Genomic DNA, 23,979 nt, shown 5'->3' on the forward strand with positions numbered 1-23,979 from the left:
CGTTTCAGCACCGTGAGAACCATCCCTGCACCGTGAGCTTTCCATCAAACCGAACAGTTTTGGATTCTGAAACGGTTTGAGGAGTTTTTGGGGTTTGAACGTTAAGGGTAGAAGAGTATACTGGAATCTTGTTTTCTTTCTGAAGAACGAACGCACACTGCTTAATCCGGGTAAGGGAAGCTTATTAGATTTAACTCATGTGATTTCTGTACTGCATGCGCGTTATGTGATGCTTGAAAATATGATTTATGATATTGGACTTTTGAGTATATGAATATGATTCTGAAATGATGGGTGAAAGTGATGAAATGTTCTATGGTTTGATTAAATTGAAAAATGAGCTGTATGATGAGATGATGTATGAAGAAGTATGAATTTTATGCTATGATATGAGCAATTAAATGTATGAAAGTTTATACTGAAAAAGGTAATTTTTGTAAGATGAATCTGAATATGAAATTCTGTGTTAAAGAACGCTCGTGATCGAAATGGTCTTTGACCATTCGGTATTATCAGTGTCATTTATGAAATAGCTGAACCCTTTCATTTGGAAAGGATTTCCTTTGAGAACGAACGCCCTCTTATATATATATAGCTTTACGTTTGAGCGTTCGGCCAAACGTAGATATCAGGAGTATTATGTGAGAAATTGAGAAGCTTGAAAATCTACTCTTGGACACTTAGTCAAATTGCTAAAACACAAACTTTAATTATCTCAGTTTATATGATATTCCCAATTCCATGATTTTGAATCAGTGAATAGTCTCGACACAAAAAGCGTACGTCCTAAGTGGCGCTCGGTCTTATACTGAACGCTCGTCCCAAAGAGTAAGTAATAAGTAGCGCTCGGTCTTATACCGAACGCTCGTTCCTTTCCGTAATCGCCAACTAGCTGAAATAGCGTTCGTCCTGTATTCTCATGACGTTCGTCCTAAAGTATAATAGCATTCGTCCCTAAATCTTAAATAACGTTCGTCCAATAGTTCTAGTAACGTTCGTCCAATACTTCAGTGACGTTCGTTCAAAAATTCACTAAATGCCTATTTTCGCGCTCGGTCATTGACTGGCGGTTTGTCTCCTGAATTATCTTCTGTTCGGTTTATTTATCTAAACTAGTTTGCGAATTATGTATCCATTGGATTCATTCCAGAGTTATTGAACTTAAATCAATTCTAAGTATTTTCCAGATCGTACTAGATTCAGTTCATCTAACTGAGTCAAGTTATAATGGAGTTCGTCTAATAACCTGTCTTGGTTTTATTCTATTCGTGAACGAGCATCTCTTGGTAATGTATTAACGTTCGTCCTCTATTACAAAGAGGGCTGGACGTTCGTTCTTTTATGGAAGTGAAACTAAGAATGAAAATGTATTTAAGAGGAATAATTAAGATGTGCGAACACTATAAGAGTTGAAATTATGATTATGGTTTTTGAACGAGCGTTCCAGGGAGGAACGACTCTTGGTTGGAAATTGAGAATTGTAAGTATGAACGTGGTAAGCTTAGATGGTGGTTCATCCTGATATTCCGTGAGTGCTCGTTCTCAAGTAGAGAGGAGTATGTCATGCGTGGGAATGGCAGGAGGTCTAGTCCATAACTGTAAATTGGACAGAACAGACTAACCTCAGGTGGCTACTGATGAGCATTCCAGTTACCCCACCTGGGTGCACGGACGCCTTAGCTACACAGGATTCATACAGTCCGGACGGTCTGTCTAGTATCAGGATTTTGGATGAAATTTACGTATGAATTGAATGTATATGTTGTGAATGTACTTGCTGAATTTGTTAAGTATGAAATATCTGTTTGACTTGAATTAAATTCAATAAGCTTACCCTTGCATTTCCATTGTGTTGTCTTGTATATGTATATCCGTCTTGTCAAATGCAATGATCATCCGTGTGGATGTGAGCAGAAGGTGATACTTCCCTAGAGCAAACGCTGGAAGAAGGATTCATAGCTGAGGAGAATCTCGTGGAAGTAGAAGTGAAGGCCGAACAGTGAGGCGTTCAGTTTTTAGTTAGTGTATTTAGGATAATAGGTCGCTGGTGAGCGAGCGCCCTTTTTCTGATTGTAAATATTAGGACGTTCGGTAATCGTTTTGGAAACCATTCGTCCTTATTCTTTTGTGAACGCTCGTTATTTTTTGAGTATATGTAAGGCCGTTCGGCCATTTTTGCACACTGCTCTCTTTAATTGTAAAACTGCTTTATAATATTAATACATGTTAATATTCTATTATATAGTTGCTGACTGTATAATTTTGGGATGTTACAGTAACTAATCTTAAACAAAGAAGTATAGTACAAGGACCAACTTCATAGAAGCAAAAAAATATAAATATATTTTTTTGTTATCAATATATATTATATAAAGATCAACGAAATATTGGATAAACAAAATTTTTTTAAATAATTACTCGTATCCAAATTAACAGGTTACCATAAATAATAATTTGTATAATATTCAAATGAATAATTTTATATTTTTCGTTTGATAAAATATTTTTTATTAGATTTATTTAAATTTTAAAATATTCATAAATATAAATATTTTTTACTGTGTCTTTGTTAAAATTTTTTATTAAATAAATATTTCAATTTTATATTTTTCAATTAAGTTATTTTTATTATTTGAACAATGTACTTATTATTTTATTAAATAATTTTACTTCATCACTATATCAATTTGTGTAACAATTCTTTAATAAATATAGATACATCCGGATAACCTAATTATCTTGATGTTCACCATGTTTTTAATTAATATAATAAAACTCATTTATGACTTTATATTAGCGATAATATCATATTTATTAGTTACAAAATCTTACATGATTGAATAACATTACTACACAAAACAACAACCACATCTCTAAAAAACTAAACCATAGAGACTACTAAATTAGAAAATTTAAAATTTTTAATTATTCAATGAAAAAAAAAACTAAAAAGCACTTATCTAAAATATTTTTATTGTTATTTGTCACCGTCAAGATTATGACAAAATCTTAAACATTTATGAAAAAGAAGATAAAAGATTAATATTTATGAAAAAAAACATAAATTAAAAATATCTTAATTAAGTTTTATTATTATTATATTTATTATTATCTATCAGAATCGAAAGTATGACATAATCTTAAAAATTTATGAAAACGGTCAAGGAATGTTATACTGTAACATCCCAAAAATACAGTAATGAACCATATAATCGAATAATTACATTTAATAATATAACAGACCAGTCTTACACTATACAAGAACGTACGGTCTCGGCCGAACGACCTTGCAGAAAGAGTTACTATATTTACACAATACATAAGTACGAGTCTGACCTAACGGTTTACAAAAGTCAAATACCGAACGGTCATTCATACAAAGATGAGAAAGTGGCGACAGACCGCCTTATTTCAAAAACTACTCTACTGACCGAACGTCCTAAGGTTCGGTCTTAACTTCAACTTCTACCAAATTTTCTTCTTCCAGCGTATCTTCCAACAGTGCGTGCCCTTCTGCTCACATCCACAGAGATGATCATTGCAACGACAAGACGAACGTACAAAACAAGACACGACAGGAAACACAGGGTAAGCTTATGTAATTTAATTCATGCATATCGTACATTTCACAAAATCATTCAAACAAAATAAATCAGAGTTCATTCACACAAGTCTAATATACTAGACTGACCGTCCGGACTGTATGAAATCTGTGTAGCTACGACGTTCGTGCACCCGGGTGGTGTAGTAACTGGAAAACTTTCATCAGTTGCCACCCGAGGTTAGTCCTATCTGTCCAAAGTACCCCTAAGGACTAGGACCTCCCGCCGTTCCCACACATGACCTACCCCCCTCTACATGAGGACGAGTACTCACGGAACATCAGGATGAATAGACAGCTTAGCATTACCACAGTCATACTTTACAAATTCCAATATTCATACATGAGTCGTTCCTCCCCGGAACGCTCGTCCATAATCAACAACATTTCCATATTACATTTTCTTCATCTTTTATTAATAAACATCTCATTTAATCACCTCGTACAAAGATTCATGAGGATTCCAAATAACGAACGTTCAACCCGAACTCAAAACTAGGCCGAACACATAGAGCGAGACAGAGATATCTTCAAATTTGAGAATGGATTAAGACCAAAGGTTGACATCGGTTTTAAGAAAGATAGCGTGCACAATAATATATTCCAAGAAACGAATGAACGAACGTCGATTTCAACGCTGAGCCAATTAGATAAACCGACTCTTGAGAACTCCATTTGAACATTAAAATACCAGACCAAGAACAAGGACTCCAAAGTGAAACATATGAATAAGAATATTTCAAGGCACTAAGATAATACCTAAAATGTCTCATATGACGAGACCAAACGTTTGTGAATACTTAGTTTAATTGAGTTTAGTATCAAGATTCCAAGTGACAGTCAAAGACTGAACACTATAGTGAGCGAACCCTAGAGGGCTTGAACGAACGCTCATATAAGGAAATTTAGCTTAAAGAGATAGAACGAATGCCTGGTGTAAGACCAACACTTGCTTATGACGAACACTTGGTATAAGACCAGGTGCCACTAACTTATATAAAAGAAACTTGATAATTATGCCAAGGTACTATTGAAGTAGTATTTAGGAATAACTAAAATATTTCATAGCAGAATATCAAGACAGAACTATGCTTGGCCGAACGCTCAAGCACAGTAATTCGAAGTGTAGACGCTCGTCCTCAACTAGGATTCTTCCCAAATGAAAGAATCCATTACTAACCAAATTCACTATAAAACCGAACAGTCAAGGACCGTTCAGTAACGAACGTATACTTTCTTATGGGAAATCATATCAGGATCATTTATATTCCAACTCATTTATTACATATAGTTTCACACTTTATACATTCATATTTCATACCCTTCAAACATAGAGATATCATATATTTCATACATCATAACATAACTCAGTCATATTTCATTTCCACTTATTAAATAAACGAACGTTCATGTACTACAAACATATCAATCATCATGCATCCAATTCATTCAGTCAATTAACGAATGTTCATACAGTACAATAGCATACAAATTAAATTAAATAAGCTTCCCTTACCTAAGAGCGTGAACGTACGTCCTTCAGACTAAAACTCAGCTCGCCGAACTAAGATCCTTTCTACCCTCAACGCTCAACGACTCTTCGAACCAAAATAAAACAACAGACCAAACTCGTTCAGAATGAAACTAAGGACCCATGCAACCAGAACTTGGTTTGCATGTTTACAAGAACGAACGTTTAAAGACAAGAAAAACTTACCCGTTCAGAATTTGAAACCAATCGGATCAAACTAAAGCTTGGGACGCCGGAAGTGCTCCTACGGTGCCTGAATGGAGATCGGTGTAGAGAAAGAGTGAGTTTTGGTAAAGAGAAGGGGGAGTTTTTAGTGAGAAGAAGGAGAAATGAGAAGTTCAGAGTTTTGGGAAGAAGGGTGCATGCAGAAGAGAGTGAGACGGAAGTTTCAGAAAAATTAGTTTTCTTCCCACGTCAAAAAAAGCGTCCGCTCTTCTGCTGACACCTGCATTCCACTATCTGATTTCTGATCCTCGTTGTTTGACACCTGACGTCCGTGCAGAGGGGTATTTGGGTGCGTTTTAATGAGGTCTGACAATTACAAACTTATAAAAAAAAAATTAAAATATAATATATCCAGCCAATTTTCAGTCGAATAATTAACATACTAACAATTTAACTTATTTAACCTAAAATTATTACTTTTAATTGAATATATTAAATTAATTTAGTTTTGAAAATAAATTATCTCCTTTAATAAGATTTATTTAGTTTTTATGTGAGACTTAAGTTTAGTCATTTAATTTATTTGAGTTACTTTTTCGCCTTAATAACTATTAACAACTAACACATAATATTATGTATTATAGTAAAAAAACTATAATATATTAATCAAAATTTTCATTTATACATATTTAAATTTATATCCTTACATCAATAAATATCTCACAAACTTAAATAAAAAATACAAAATCTTAGATACTGCAAATACTTAAAAGCAGTTAACAATGTTAACCTAACTAAAAAATATAAAAATATTTATGATATATATATATATTCATATTGGTTTAGTTAGGACAGAGAACTACATTTATAGATTTGGAGTATTTGCACAAATATTTTAAGTTTTTATAGGATTGTATTTTTTTATCCATCGTAGTATATAAATCAACTTTAATGTTTTACTTAAAACTAAAGATACGATAATTATATATGGTTTATTGTTATGTTTATTTTATTTTATTCTTTTATTTTTATCTTTCGTCATTTATTTTATTTTTATATTATTACATTATCTTGATTTTTTTAATATTTTATTTTATATTATCTCTAACTCTTTATGTTGTAGTATTTCATTTCTCTATTTAAATGAGTCATATCCAAAATCTATTACACTATCTTTTCCTTCAAAATCATCATTTCCATTTTCCTGAAAACCATTTATGCGGAGAGAGTTAAGTCTAGAGAGAATTGTGTCTTGTTCATTGTTACAAAGTATGGAGGTAGAAAGGAAGATTTCTCAAAGGTCATCATCACCTACTACATGTGCAGATTGGATAAATGGTAATTGTCCAAAGGGTGAAGAATGCCCAAACTTACATTGGTGGGTTAACACAAACAACAACTTTCATATTGATAAGGTAAATTTCTTTCATCCTTTTGCATTAAAATGTTAATAATGATAACATTTTCATACTATGTTCTTTTATTCCAAATTAATTTAGTTTTGAATTAAAAAGATAAATCATATTGTTCACATATAATCACTAGTAGAAAAATGACTTTTTATAACAAACCTATTATGACGGATAAAAATTATCCATTATAATAGGAAGATATTATAACGTAATTTTTTAAATCAGTTATAATATGAGATGCGGTGGCAAACTTGTAAATAAGTTTAAGACATATTATAACGTAGTTTTGAAAATCACTTATAATATAAAACGCGCAGTGGCAAATTTGTAAATAAGTTTAAAACATATTATAACGTAGTTTTGAAAATCAGTTATAATATAAAAAGCGGTGGCAATCTTGTAAATAAGTTGAAAACCTATTATTAATGTATTATAACGGAGTTTTAGAAATCAGTTATAATATCTCACCCTCTCTTCATGTTCCCGTTCCCTCTCACTCTGATTCCTCTCTTCACCTTCCCTCTCACTCTCATTCCTCTCTTCCTCTTCGTCTCATCCCTCTCACTTACATTTCTTTGCACTCCTCACTCGCATTTCTCGGCACTTCTTCACGGTTCCGAGAACTCTCCTTCCTCCGCAAGACTACTTCTGCCTCCGCTGCCTCTTCGTCGAAATCTTTGAAGTCTAACCAAGTAGGTTTTATGTTTTTCCTTAATTTGTTATGTTTTCCCCTAATTTGTTATGTTTTTCTTCTATTAATTTCACTAACTTCTTAGATTGGTGGGGATTGTGTTTCGATTGCTGGAGAAAATAGCTGCGTTCACACGAGAGAGAGGAGGAGGGAGCCTTATCCACAGTGGTGATTGGAGAATTTTGAAGGTATTTATAGTTCACATTGTTCTCTGTAACACTTTTCCCCTCTTTTTATACGGTTAATTTAGTTTTCATTGATTGTTGAAGAACAAAAAACGAGAATCTGCTTCAAATTTAATTTTGGATTTAGGTTTATATTTCTACAAATAAACCAGTGTAATCATAGACTATTTAATTAAAAAAACTTTTCTGTCTGAATTATTGATGCTGGATTGTGCCAATGAAAGTCGTAGAGAAAAAGTAGCAGAGCAGTGGTTTTTTCAGCAGGGATGTTTTCAGGGAAGAAGGGGGTTTTCTTCAGGGATGTTTTTCAGGGAAGAAGGGGGTTTTCTTCAGAGTAGTGATTTCTGAACCATTACTTATGAAACACTTTGATTTCATTGTCGGGCTGGCTGGAAAGCTTCTCTTCAACCACTTATTTAAAAGTGATGCCTTTTAACATCCATTTGATGATACACTTAGATGATTTAAGAGTGAAATTTCTATTTTTATAAAGATCAAATAGAAGATGTGGTCAATTATGGACAATGAAACACATCTTATAAAAGGTTGTTTGTATTGGGCATAGTAATGTTGAACTGTATTCTTCCATTATCTCTGCTACTCTTTCTCTCAACTGCCCATGCTTAAATCAATTTGCTCACTCCCACGAGGAGGGGATGTATATGTGCATATGATATTGGTTAAACTTTATAGCGTATATTGACTTTATTCCCTGTGATTAATTTAATAACTGATGTGTTTGATAAGTTAGGTGACATGTGACAGTGGTTTAGTTTAACACCAATGGTGCGTATAATATACACAAAAGTAACGGAACAAACTGCACAGAGCTTCCCTTTGAATTTGTTTATTAGGCTGGAAATTATTGAGAGTGTTTGAGGGAGCCGTGTTCTATTTTAAAATTGTAATCTCCCAACACTGTATTAACAAAAATAAGGACATTGGATTCACTAGGATTAATACAAGACAAGAGGGATAGAGGGGTTTGATTTTGTCCACCCACCCAATCTCTACTGTTCCAATCCATCTCCATCACTTTTGATTAATGTGAAACGCGTATTTATAGTAGAATGTGTGTTTTCATTGGAAAGAGCCAGTATTCAGCCTTTATTTTAATTTACGATTTCAAAGTCTGTGTTACTTGGTATTTGTATTATTCTACTTACTGAATTCTGACATGCATACAAAAAATAATGTATTCTCAATTTTTATTATTTTCTTGAGATTAAGATGGGAACTTTATTAAGATAAAACAGCAAGAACATCATTAGTTTAGCATCAGAAAACTAGAACTTATTTAAACAAAGAAAAAGCAGAAATACTAAGAAGTTGCAGGTCGTTTAACCTCCATCAGTATGCAGCAAAGTGAAAATTTGGAACCTAGTGTTAAATTTCTTTAGTCCTTGACAACAAGATTTAATTCTGGATTCCCTCCATCTTTTAGCACTCAATTAACAACCCTTCGAGAATCAGTTTCCACTATTAAGAAATTGTGCAGGCACAATAATTGATTTCGTATATAGAAGCAAGGAAGCATGATTTCAATCATGGCAAGGGAGTTGAATATGTTTTCAAAATGACAAACTTTTGTCTATTGTAATGAGCATTTTCAGTGAGAACAACCAATTATTTTCTAACGACACTAGAAACTGGATACAGGGAAAATTATTCTGGAGTCTGTGATATTGATTGCAGTGGTGGTGATCAGCCTAACTATCTACACCTTTATTGCCGCAAGGAGAGGCCATGATTTCAACTTTTTGGGCCCATTCTTGTTTGGAGCCTTGCTAATTCTTATTGCCTTTTCCCTGATACAGGTATTTTGCTCATGAAGTCTTTTATGTTTGGGGTGTTTCTTCCTGTACCGGATAAATTTTTTTCATATCTCCCTTTCAAAGTTAATGGCAATGGGTTGCTTTTCATTTATTTTGAGATTTCACTTTGCTTAAAAATCATACATTCAAAGTTAATGAGTGATTTTTGTTTACTGACGTATTTTTTTTATTTTAAATTTCTATACTTTAAATTATATAAAATACACTTTTGGTGCATGAACTATATCATTTTTATAATATTGGTAGTAGTTTGCGTCAATGGAGTATGCAATGTGCCACTTTTTCTGCTTTAATTGACCACTTTAATTGTTGTTTTAGTGTATTCAATTAAATTTTATTTTCAATTTTTTGTTAAAACAGGTTTATGGCTGATCCATCTACACCTACACCACACAAAGTACTTGATAGAAATCTTTGAAAAAGCTGCTAAAGAGGTCTATTTAGCACCTTACTTGCATTGAAGACATTGCATTGAAGACATTAGAAGGAACTGGGCTTCTTTTATTTTATTTTAAGTGTTAGTAGAAACTTGGCTAGTGTATGTACATTAATGTAATATTTTGATTTAATATATAGTTTCATGTATAAATGAGTATTAAATATTAGACTATTTAATATTTGAAATATTCTATTTTGTTATTTTCAATAAATTTGTTTATTTAAAGCTATATTTATTATAAATGGATTGGATGAGATGATAATACAGGAATATTATTATAATTTCATTGGACGTCAAATTTAATAATAATTTTTTAAAAAAAAACATTTATTATAACGTACAATAATATATACGTAATAATATATAACATATTATAACGTACAAAATCTTCTACGTTATAATATCTATTATAACGTACTTCAGAAACTACGTTATAATATGTTGAACATATTATAACGTAAATTTTTGCTACGTTATAAAATGCGCAGACTTACTATATCGCCCAGAACTATGTCCCCAGTAACTACGATATAAAAGATCATTTTTGTACGTTATAAAAAGCCATTTTTCCACTAGTGAATGTGGCTATTGATGTTATTTTCTATTCACAATAGTAATAATAGAGAATCACAAATAAATAAGATTGAAAAAGTTTTGCATTCTTTTATAATTATAAATTAATCTAGAAATGTTACAATAGGATATGCCGGATGTCATATTTTTTTTACTAAAGAAAAATACGCAAAAAGATTATGGTGAAAGTTTAATTTGGAGTGTTTTATGTCCTTGAAACATGTTTATCTAGTAATTTATTTTGACATAAAAATCATCTTTTATTATAATAATAATTATTATTCTTTTATTTTTACTTTCAATTAGATGTCAAAAATTTAAATTTTCATTTGATTTTTTAACATTGTTATATTTGTAATTTATTTATCAATTGGTGAACAAACATTTTTTTTTCAGAGAGATAATTCAAGTTTTACAAGATTAGTTTGTTGGATACCACCTCCAAAAGGATATGTTAAAATTAACTGTGATGGAGCTTACACTTGGGATGGGAAAAAGGCCGCTGCAGGAGGTGTTATCAGAGATTCTCAGGGTGATTTTCTTTTTGCCTTCTCAAGTGTGTTAAAAGTTGATTCAGCAGCAGAAGCTGAATTATTTGCAATCAAGCTTGGAATGGAAATAGGAATATCAATGGGACATAAAAATTTGATCGTTGAAAGTGATTCATTAACCGCTATCCAACTTATTAACGGGAGAGTCATCCACCAAAAACATCCATTTTATGCTCTTGTTTCTTCAATAATACAGATGGGTGCCAGAGTTGATTACATTACTTGGAATCATGTATTTAGAGAGACCAATTCGGTGGCTGATGGTCTTGCTAAATATGGACTATCGTTATCTTCAAAATCACCTGTTATACTTTTTAAATTTCCTCTAAATTTTCTTCTTTTACCTTTATGTGCGGATAAAATTGGAACAATGTATTATCGTTAAATGTATTTTCTTCTCAGATTGTAGATGAGAATATTTTATAATAAAATTCTTTTCTTCCATATTTGTTGTATTCTACATTTCTTTTATTTTAAATATTCTAAAGCATAATAACTAGTTATTTTATTATTATTTTTAATTAATTATATCGTTATTATATGGTCAACCTCCAAGTAAAAATAATAGAAAAAAAGAAAAAAATACAATTAATTTCAAAATAAAGAAAGATAAAATACAAAAATAAAAATTATACAAAATATATTTATTAATTTGAGAAATAACATATGTAATTATGTGTATTTAGTTTTATTTTATTTTGTTTCAGTTTAGCTTAATTTATTTTATTTTAATTTATTGTGTTTTATTTTAGTTCATCTTTTTTATCTTATCCCATGTTTACTTTTATTTGTTTCTTAAAGAAATGGTGAGAAAATGAAAAGAACGATTGAAGTGAAGTAGAAAGAGAGGTCAAGGCTCTCCACACTATCAACCCTTTCGAGGCAAACCCAAAACCCTATATTAATTTCTTAATGTCTTTTGAAAGGTGAGGATCAAATACATCTTGGTTTTTGAAGTGAAGTAGAAAAGGTCATATCTTGGTTTTTGAAAGGAAAATATATTCATAAAACTTAATGTCTTTAGAAAAGAAAATTTCTAACTGTAGTAGTGACCTTAGGACTAAATATATGTCTACGTGAAAGAAGAATTGAAGCATAAATAATCAATTAGTTTATCTTATAAAACTTCATATGGAGATATATTATCCGAAATAGAACTAGGAAAAAAAATAATTTTAACACCCACCTCAAAATTTTGTAGGAATATTAAAATGAAACGTGAGGATCGAGCAATGTTTAAAATATGTAAATATTCTCTTTCTGCCACGGTGTTTTATTAAGGTCTTTTACCACAAGAAAACTAATGTATAACACCTTTATTATAAAGAAAAATCTTTGAAATAATTTTATTTTATCATTATCTGACTGAAAAAATTTAATAGTGGTGTTAACCTGAGTTTCAACATATGAGAAAAATCGAGGAATAAGTTTGTTATAATCATATTTGTTTTTAAGCACATATAAATCCAAATCAAATATTATTTTTTATCATCAACTAAATGGAGAAAATAGCAAAATTATTGATATGTAGATGTTTAAAGTCCCTTATAATGAATGAAATAAAAGAATTAATGAAAATGGTAGTATTTTTGCTTAGAAAGTTCAAAGTGCTACAATAATACGTCGACTAATCAAACTTAAAGGAGCTTTATTAGCAATAATAAGTGTGTGACATAAGCATTTATGCCAAGTTTCATTAGTGGTACTATTACCATAATTAATAATAGCATAAGATAAATTTGATGTATGAAATGCACATCAATATTCATGTCCTTGTCTATTATAATGGTAGGAATATCACTCTATGTAGTATAGATCACTAGACATTTTTGTAGTGAGAAAATGAATCAATTTTGGCACGAGCAAGAGTTAAAATAGATAAAGAAGTTGAAGAACTATTAGGTTGAGTATCAACATGATGTACATTATTAGTAGTAATTCTTCAAATAGTTTGGAAGATAATCAACAATCTTATAACATTTATCTTTTGTGTGATCCAACAAGTCACAGTGACTACATTTTGATACTTTTATATTTATTGTTATTAGATTGAAATTTTTTAAAAGAATTAATGTAGAAAACTAAGTTATTACAAGGAGAAAAAGATGAAGTTGTATCAAGAATTTCACGTCGAGCTTCTTTTTGTAGAATAAAGAGAAAAACATTACCATTTGGTTGTAAAGGATTAGAAAGAAGAATCTAGCCACAAATTTGAGAGAAGAAATCATGCAAACCCATAAAAAAAATTATCTGAGAGAGGAGAAAAAACAAAATGAAAAATATGTTAACAGACAAGAAGAGAAAAAAAATGAGGTTGATTCGTATCCTTGTAATAATTTTGACTTTTAGGCTTTTATGAGAAAATTGTAATTTTTGTTATTTTTAATTATCTCTTGCTACTTTTAACTGCTTTTATTTTTTTTTTTAATTAAGACAAAATATGTCAAGACCCTTAAATTCAACAACAAAGTGGAATCCAGATGAGTGCATTGGATTGGACCGAGTAGATTTTGACGGTAGGATATAATTAGCTTTTTCAAAAATCTCGAGCCATTCCTGCATGCACTTTCTTCTCCAAATGTTTCTGAATTTCAGTTTTCTCCTCATTCTCTCTAAACTTCTTCTTCTTCTCTCTGCAAATTCTTATCTTTTCTTCTTACGATCATCAATCAGGCAACGCCTGAGTCTTCCTGGTGTCAAGGACTTCATTTTTGCAACGATCAAGTTGTTGGTCTGAGCTGGTGTTCTTGGGATTTTTTGGGGAGGAAGCAGAGTCTGGAAAAGAATAATCATTGTTCGGTCCGGTCAAGAGGTAAGGGAAGCTAGCTAATTTAATTACTTAGTTTTTATGTATGAAACTGTTGTTTGATGATGTTGCATGTATGTGAAATTGAATTATTTGATGTTCGGTAATTTTGGGTGAGAACTGTTATATGCAATATTCTGGGTTTGGATGAAATCTGTGAAGTGGTTGAGAAGTTCTGCAAGTTTTGTAGAAAATCGAGCGATCGGTATAGAACGCTCGGTCTGGTCATATATTTGGGCTTAGCAGTATTAGGCTTTGTAGTGATAATTTGGTTATGTGTTGTTTGGTTTAATAGTGACGTTCGGTTTAAAAGTATTCATTTTCAAACTAGACAGTCTTAGGATGGGTAGTACCGGTTGTTATTAGTTGTACTAGGTTTAGCGTTCGTTATTAATAGTACTATGTATTAGCGCTCAGTCTTAACTGAGTCCTACTTTTGTGGATCCTTAGTTAATGACCGATCGGTCTTGTATATGGATATCGAGGTGAATATAGTAGTTTGTCTAAGCATATCATTTGGTTTTAAACAACGTTTGGTCTATCATAGGTTTTAACTATTATTGACCGCTCGGTCATGTACTGTCTTGGTAGTGCTCAGTCTTGTACTAGCGCTCGTTCTTGGTAAGTGTTTGGTCTTGGACCAGCGCTCGTTCGACATAGTGCTCGGTTTTGTAATAGTATTTATGATAGTGTTAGCGATCGGTATTATTGAGTTGTGTGGTCTCTTATCAGCGCTCGTTCTTATACTAGTGCACAATATCGTACTTGTACTAAGTTAATAGTGTTCGGTCTAAGCCAATATTGTTCGTTCTAAATCATAAGTGCTTGATATAAGTCCAAGTGTTCGACTCTTGCTTGAGTCTTATTCTCTAAATGACCGTTCGGTCATGTTCTCATATTGGGAGTGCTCTCCCGTTCGGTCTTGTTAATAGGTTATGTTGATCTTTCACGTTCGGTCGTGTTCAAAGGTGGGATTATTGTTTTACTGTTATGTGTGATATTTATTTAAAGATGTGATGGATGAGGAATAATCATAATTCTAATGTAATGTGAAAGTATGATGGTATTAAGTTATGGTGTGATAATCATAATGGGATGAGAAAGTATGATGTGACAATTATATTATGGATCTGAAAGAGAATCCCAAGGAGGAATGTCTTAGTGGTTGGTTGTATTGTGGTAAAAGTATGAATAGGGAAAACTTAGTATTGGCGTTCATCCTGACATTTTAATGGTCACTGAGTCTCAAGTAGAGAATAGTGATGCATGTGATGGGAATAGCAGGAGGCCCTAGCCTGGGCGGTATGTATTACCTTGACCTAAGGTGAGGAATAACGGGCTAACCTCGTGTGACAGCTCAAGGGATTTCCATGCTACGGTAATAATAAGGTTTTTAGATTACCACCTACGAGTGCAGAAACGACCATAACTCATATTCATACTAGTCCAGACAGTCAGTGTGAAGTGGTCGGTTATAACATGCTTGCATGAATTCTGTATATGTATGATTGTATTATGTGTGTATCTGAATTTTATGTTAACATAGTTAATTAAATTACACTAGCTTAGCCCTATTTTTCTTTCTTGTCATGTTGTCCGTTCGGTCGTTTTGTCCTTGCAATGATCACCCTTGTACCTATTTCTGTAATACTTTAAGACCGTTCAGTATAATACGATGCTTGTATGAACGTTCGGTTTGTACTGGTAATAGTAGCAGTATAGGTTTCTTCAAAGTTTGAAATTTATGGTTATTTCATGTTAACTGTAAATTAAATTTTATTCCTATAACTATTCTATTTTATTATAAATGTAAGGACCCTTAATTATAGTTTAAAACTATATTTTTGGGATGATACAAAATAATTTTTAATTAGTTAAAAATGATGTTTTATAAGTAGAAAAATCCAAATATAAATATAATATTCATGTTATTTTGTTCACATATCTTGCCAGGAATGTTCCTTGATGTATTTATCATAAAGTAATTAATAATAATAATAATAATGTTAGACATAAAATTTCGTCGGTAAAGATTTGGATAAAATATTTAGTATTATTTTATTACTTAATCCTGATTTTATCTTATCTTTTTATCTTTATTAAATTCTCTATTAGTTATATTATTTTATCCCTTTATTAAATTCTCTATTAGTTATATTATTTTATCCAGAATCAATAAAAGTAAGATAGATAATTAATTTAGATCTTATAATGTTTAATCTAGATTTTAGAAAAAAAATAATGATGGTGAACATGTAAAATAGATACTAAAATTATATCATAAATTCTGTAAAATTATTTTATTAATAACACCTCATGGTAACTAATCTTAAACAAAGAAGTATAGTACAAGGACCAACTTCATAGAAACAAAAAAATAAAAATATATTTTTTTGTTATCAATATATATTATATAAAGATCAACGAAATATTGGATAAACAAAATTTTTTTAAATAATTACTCGTATCCAAATTAACAGGTTACCATAAATAATAATTTGTATAATATTCAAATGAATAATTTTATATTTTTCGTTTGATAAAATATTTTTTATTAGATTTATTTAAATTTTAAAATATTCATAAATATAAATATTTTTTACTGTGTCTTTGTTAAAATTTTTTATTAAATAAATATTTCAATTTTATATTTTTCAATTAAGTTATTTTTATTATTTGAACAATGTACTTATTATTTTATTAAATAATTTTACTTCATCACTATATCAATTTGTGTAACAATTCTTTAATAAATATAGATACATCCGGATAACCTAATTATCTTGATGTTCACCATGTTTTTAATTAATATAATAAAACTCATTTATGACTTTATATTAGCGATAATATCATATTTATTAGTTACAAAATCTTACATGATTGAATAACATTACTACACAAAACAACAACCACATCTCTAAAAAACTAAACCATAGAGACTACTAAATTAGAAAATTTAAAATTTTTAATTATTCAATGAAAAAAAAAACTAAAAAGCATTTATCTAAAATATTTTTATTGTTATTTGTCACCGTCAAGATTATGACAAAATCTTAAACATTTATGAAAAAGAAGATAAAAGATTAATATTTATGAAAAAAAACATAAATTAAAAATATCTTAATTAAGTTTTATTATTATTATATTTATTATTATCTATCAGAATCGAAAGTATGACATAATCTTAAAAATTTATGAAAACGGTCAAGGAATGTTATACTGTAACATCCCAAAAATACAGTAATGAACCATATAATCGAATAATTACATTTAATAATATAACAGACCAGTCTTACACTATACAAGAACGTACGGTCTCGGCCGAACGACCTTGCAGAAAGAGTTACTATATTTACACAATACATAAGTACGAGTCTGACCGAACGGTTTACAAAAGTCAAATTCCGAACGGTCATTCATACAAAGATGAGAAAGTGGCGACAGACCGCCTTATTTCAAAAACTACTCTACTGACCGAACGTCCTAAGGTTCGGTCTTAACTTCAACTTCTACCAAATTTTCTTCTTCCAGCGTATCTTCCAACAGTGCGTGCCCTTCTGCTCACATCCACAGAGATGATCATTGCAACGACAAGACGAACGTACAAAACAAGACACGACAGGAAACACAGGGTAAGCTTATGTAATTTAATTCATGCATATCGTACATTTCACAAAATCATTCAAACAAAATAAATCAGAGTTCGTTCACACAAGTCTAATATACTAGACTGACCGTCCGGACTGTATGAAATCTGTGTAGCTACGACGTTCGTGCACCCGGGTGGTGTAGTAACTGGAAAACTCTCATCAGTTGCCACCCGAGGTTAGTCCTATCTGTCCAAAGTACCCCTAAGGACTAGGACCTCCCGCCGTTCCCACACATGACCTACCCCCTCTACATGAGGACGAGTACTCACGGAACATCAGGATGAATAGACAGCTTAGCATTACCACAGTCATACTTTACAAATTCCAATATTCATACATGAGTCGTTCCTCCCCGGAACGCTCGTCCATAATCAACAACATTTCCATATTACATTTTCTTCATCTTTTATTAATAAACATCTCATTTAATCACCTCGTACAAAGATTCATGAGGATTCCAAATAACGAACGTTCAACCCGAACTCAAAACTAGGCCGAACACATAGAGCGAGACAGAGATATCTTCAAATTTGAGAATGGATTAAGACCAAAGGTTGACATCGGTTTTAAGAAAGATAGCATGCACAATAATATATTCCAAGAAACGAATGAACGAACGTCGATTTCAACGCTGAGCCAATTAGATAAACCGACTCTTGAGAACTCCATTTGAACATTAAAATACCAGACCAAGAACAAGGACTCCAGAGTGAAACATATGAATAAGAATATTTCAAGGCACTAAGATAATACCTAAAATGTCTCATATGACGACACCGAACGTTTGTGAATACTTAGTTTAATTGAGTTTAGTATCAAGATTCCAAGTGACAGTCAAAGACTGAACACTATAGTGAGCGAACCCTAGAGGGCTTGAACGAACGCTCATATAAGGAAATTTAGCTTAAAGAGATAGAACGAATGCCTGGTGTAAGACCAACACTTGCTTATGACGAACACTTGGTATAAGACCAGGTGCCACTAACTTATATAAAAGAAACTTGATAATTATGCCAAGGTACTATTGAAGTAGTATTTAGGAATAACTAAAATATTTCATAGCAGAATATCAAGACAGAACTATGCTTGGCCGAACGCTCAAGCACAGTAATTCGAAGTGTAGACGCTCGTCCTCAACTAGGATTCTTCCCAAATGAAAGAATCCATTACTAACCAAATTCACTATAAAACCGAACGGTCAAGGACCGTTCAGTAACGAACGTATACTTTCTTATGGGAAATCATATCAGGATCATTTATATTCCAACTCATTTATTACATATAGTTTCACACTTTATACATTCATATTTCATACCCTTCAAACATATAGATATCATATATTTCATACATCATAACATAACTCAGTCATATTTCATTTCCACTTATTAAATAAACGAACGTTCATGTACTACAAACATATCAATCATCATGCATCCAATTCATTCAGTCAACTAACGAATGTTCATACAGTACAATAGCATACAAATTAAATTAAATAAGCTTCCCTTACCTAAGAGCGTGAACGTACGTCCTTCAGACTAAAACTCAGCTCGCCGAACTAAGATCCTTTCTACCCTCAACGCTCAACGACTCTTCGAACCAAAATAAAGCAACAGACCAAACTCGTTCAGAATGAAACTAAGGACCCATGCAACCAGAACTTGGTTTGCATGTTTACAAGAACGAACGTTTAAAGACAAGAAAAACTTACCCGTTCAGAATTTGAAACTAATCGGATCAAACTAAAGCTTGGGACGCCGGAAGTGCTCCTACGGTGCCTGAATGGAGATCGGAGTAGAGAAAGAGTGAGTTTTGGTAAAGAGAAGGGGGAGTTTTTAGTGAGAAGAAGGAGAAATGAGAAGTTCAGAGTTTTGGGAAGAAGGGTGCATGCAGAAGAGAGTGAGACGGAAGTTTTAGAAAAATTAGTTTTCTTCCCACGTCAAAAAAAGCGTCCGCTCTTCTGCTGACACCTGCATTCCACTATCTGATTTCTGATCCTCGTTGTTTGACACCTGGCGTCCGTGCAGAGGGATATTTGGGTGCGTTTTAATGAGGTCTGACAATTACAAACTTATAAAAAAAAAATTAAAATATAATATATCCAGCCAATTTTCAGTCGAATAATTAACATACTAACAATTTAACTTATTTAACCTAAAATTATTACTTTTAATTGAATATATTAAATTAATTTAGTTTTGAAAATAAATTATCTCCTTTAATAAGATTTATTTAGTTTTTATGTGAGACTTAAGTTTAGTCATTTAATTTATTTGAGTTACTTTTTCGCCTTAATAACTATTAACAACTAACACATAATATTATGTATTATAGTAAAAAAACTATAATATATTAATCAAAATTTTCATTTATACATATTTAAATTTATATCCTTACATCAATAAATATCTCACAAACTTAAATAAAAAATACAAAATCTTAGATACTGCAAATACTTAAAAGCAGTTAACAATGTTAACCTAACTAAAAAATATAAAAATATTTATGATATATATATATTCATATTGGTTTAGTTAGGACAGAGAACTACATTTATAGATTTGGAGTATTTGCACAAATATTTTAAGTTTTTATAGGATTGTATTTTTTTATCCATCGTAGTATATAAATCAACTTTAATGTTTTACTTAAAACTAAAGATACGATAATTATATATGGTTTATTGTTATGTTTATTTTATTTTATTCTTTTATTTTTATCTTTCGTCATTTATTTTATTTTTATATTATTACATTATCTTGATTTTTTTAATATTTTATTTTATATTATCTCTAACTCTTTATGTTGTAGTATTTCATTTCTCTATTTAAATGAGTCATATCCAAAATCTATTACACTATCTTTTCCTTCAAAATCATCATTTCCATTTTCCTGAAAACCATTTATGCGGAGAGAGTTAAGTCTAGAGAGAATTGTGTCTTGTTCATTGTTACAAAGTATGGAGGTAGAAAGGAAGATTTCTCAAAGGTCATCATCACCTACTACATGTGCAGATTGGATAAATGGTAATTGTCCAAAGGGTGAAGAATGCCCAAACTTACATTGGTGGGTTAACACAAACAACAACTTTCATATTGATAAGGTAAATTTCTTTCATCCTTTTGCATTAAAATGTTAATAATGATAACATTTTCATACTATGTTCTTTTATTCCAAATTAATTTAGTTTTGAATTAAAAAGATAAATCATATTGTTCACATATAATGTGGCTATTGATGTTATTTTCTATTCACAATAGTAATAATAGAGAATCACAAATAAATAAGATTGAAAAAGTTTTGCATTCTTTTATAATTATAAATTAATCTAGAAATGTTACAATAGGATATGCCGGATGTCATATTTTTTTTACTAAAGAAAAATACGCAAAAAGATTATGGTGAAAGTTTAATTTGGAGTGTTTTATGTCCTTGAAACATGTTTATCTAGTAATTTATTTTGACATAAAAATCATCTTTTATTATAATAATAATTATTATTCTTTTATTTTTACTTTCAATTAGATGTCAAAAATTTAAATTTTCATTTGATTTTTTAACATTGTTATATTTGTAATTTATTTATCAATTGGTGAACAAAAATTTTTTTTTCAGAGAGATAATTCAAGTTTTACAAGATTAGTTTGTTGGATACCACCTCCAAAAGGATATGTTAAAATTAACTGTGATGGAGCTTACACTTGGGATGGAAAAAAGGACGCTGCAGGAGGTGTTATCAGAGATTCTCAGGGTGATTTTCTTTTTGCCTTCTCAAGTGTGTTAAAAGTTGATTCAGCAGCAGAAGCTGAATTATTTGCAATCAAGCTTGGAATGGAAATAGGAATATCAATGGGACATAAAAATTTGATCGTTGAAAGTGATTCATTAACCGCTATCCAACTTATTAACGGGAGAGTCATCCACCAAAAACATCCATTTTATGCTCTTGTTTCTTCAATAATACAGATGGGTGCCAGAGTTGATTACATTACTTGGAATCATGTATTTAGAGAGACCAATTCGGTGGCAGATGGTATTTCTAAATATGGACTATCGTTATCTTCAAAATCACCTGTTATACTTTTTAAATTTCCTCCAAATTTTCTTCTTTTACCTTTATGTGCGGATAAAATTGGAACAATGTATTATCGTTAAATGTATTTTCTTCTCAGATTGTAGATGAGAATATTTTATAATAAAATTCTTTTCTTCCATATTTGTTGTATTCTACATTTCTTTTATTTTAAATATTCTAAAGCATAATAACTAGTTATTTTATTATTATTTTTAATTAATTATATCGTTATTATATGGTCAACCTCCAAGTAAAAATAATAGAAAAAAAGAAAAAAATACAATTAATTTCAAAATAAAGAAAGATAAAATACAAAAATAAAAATTATACAGAATATATTTATTAATTTGAGAAATAACATATGTAATTATGTGTATTTAGTTTTATTTTATTTTGTTTCAGTTTAGCTTAATTTATTTTATTTTAATTTATTGTGTTTTATTTATTTCATCTTTTTTATCTTATCCCATGTTTACTTTTATTTGTTTCTTAAAGAAATGGTGAGAAAATGAAAAGAACGATTGAAGTGAAGTAGAAAGAGAGGTCAAGGCTCTCCACACTATCAACCCTTTCGAGGCAAACCCAAAACCCTATATTAATTTCTTAATGTCTTTTGAAAGGTGAGGATCAAATACATCTTGGTTTTTGAAGTGAAGTAGAAAAGGTCATATCTTGGTTTTTGAAAGGAAAATATATTCATAAAACTTAATGTCTTTAGAAAAGAAAATTTCTAACTGTAGTAGTGACCTTAGGACTAAATATATGTCTACATGAAAGAAGAATTGAAGCATAAATAATCAATTAGTTTATCTTATAAAACTTCATATGGAGATATATTATCCGAAATAGAACTAGGAAAAAAAATAATTTTAACACCCACCTCAAAATTTTGTAGGAATATTAAAATGAAACGTGAGGATCGAGCAATGTTTAAAATATGTAAATATTCTCTTTCTGCCACGGTGTTTTATTAAGGTCTTTTACCACAAGAAAACTAATGTATAACACCTTTATTATAAAGAAAAATCTTTGAAATAATTTTTTTTATCATTATCTGACTGAAAAAATTTAATAGTGGTGTTAACCTGAGTTTCAACATATGAGAAAAATCGAGGAATAAGTTTGTTATAATCATATTTGTTTTTAAGCACATATAAATCCAAATCAAATATTATTTTTTATCATCAACTAAATGGAGAAAATAGCAAAATTCTTGATATGTAGGATGTTTAAAGTCCCTTATAATGAATGAAATAAAAGAATTAATGAAAATGGTAGTATTTTTGCTTAGAAAGTTCAAAGTGCTACAATAATACGTCGACTAATCAAACTTAAAGGAGCTTTATTAGCAATAATAAGTGTGTGACATAAGCATTTATGCCAAGTTTCATTAGTGGTACTATTACCATAATTGATAATAGCATAAGATAAATTTGATGTATGAAATGCACATCAATATTCATGTCCTTGTCTATTATAATGGTAGGAATATCACTCTATGTAGTATAGATCACTAGACATTTTTGTAGTGAGAAAATGAATCAATTTTGGCACGAGCAAGAGTTAAAATAGATAAAGAAGTTGAAGAACTATTAGGTTGAGTATCAATATGATGTACATTATTAGTAGTAATTCTTCAAATAGTTTGGAAGATAATCAACAATCTTATAACATTTATCTTTTGTGTGATCCAACAAGTCACAGTGACTACATTTTGATACTTTTATATTTATTGTTATTAGATTGAAATTTTTTAAAAGAATTAATATAGAAAACTAAGTTATTACAAGGAGAAAAAGATGAAGTTGTATCAAGAATTTCACGTCGAGCTTCTTTTTGTAGAATAAAGAGAAAAACATTACCATTTGGTTGTAAAGGATTAGAAAGAAGAATCTAGCCACAAATTTGAGAGAAGAAATCATGCAAACCCATAAAAAAAATTATCTGAGAGAGGAGAAAAAACAAAATGAAAAATATGTTAACAGACAAGAAGAGAAAAAAAAATGAGGTTGATTCGTATCCTTGTAATAATTTTGACTTTTAGGCTTTTATGAGAAAATTGTAATTTTTGCTATTTTTAATTATCTCTTGCTACTTTTTAACTGCTTTTATTTTTTTTTTAATTAAGACAAAATATGTCAAGACCCTTAAATTCAACAACAAAGTGGAATCCAGATGAGTGCATTGGATTGGACCGAGTAGATTTTGACGGTAGGATATAATTAGCTTTTTCAAAAATCTCGAGCCATTCATGCATGCACTTTCTTCTCCAAATGTTTCTGAATTTCAGTTTTCTCCTCATTCTCTCTAAACTTCTTCTTCTTCTCTCTGCAAATTCTTATCTTTTCTTCTTACGATCATCAATCAGGCAACGCCTGAGTCTTCCTGGTGTCAAGGACTTCATTTTTGCAACGATCAAGTTGTTGGTCTGAGCTGGTGTTCTTGGGATTTTTTGGGGAGGAAGC

The 23,979-nt window shown here is 30.6% G+C and overlaps 1 long non-coding RNA gene across 1 annotated transcript; it reads left to right on the plus strand.

Annotated features, from left to right (window-relative positions):
- Positions 1 to 7,181: 7,181 nt before the first annotated feature.
- On the plus strand, positions 7,182 to 10,070 carry LOC148205219 (uncharacterized). The gene is made up of 4 exons (XR_015785057.1): positions 7,182 to 7,401; positions 7,486 to 7,588; positions 9,245 to 9,402; positions 9,781 to 10,070. It is a non-coding gene; the product is annotated as an uncharacterized LOC148205219 (long non-coding RNA).
- Positions 10,071 to 23,979: the final 13,909 nt, after the last annotated feature.

This window comes from Vigna umbellata, chromosome 1 (assembly GCF_029865625.1).
Source record: "Vigna umbellata cultivar VRB3 chromosome 1, Vumbellata_1.0, whole genome shotgun sequence".
NCBI classification, from domain to species: domain Eukaryota; kingdom Viridiplantae; phylum Streptophyta; class Magnoliopsida; order Fabales; family Fabaceae; genus Vigna; species Vigna umbellata.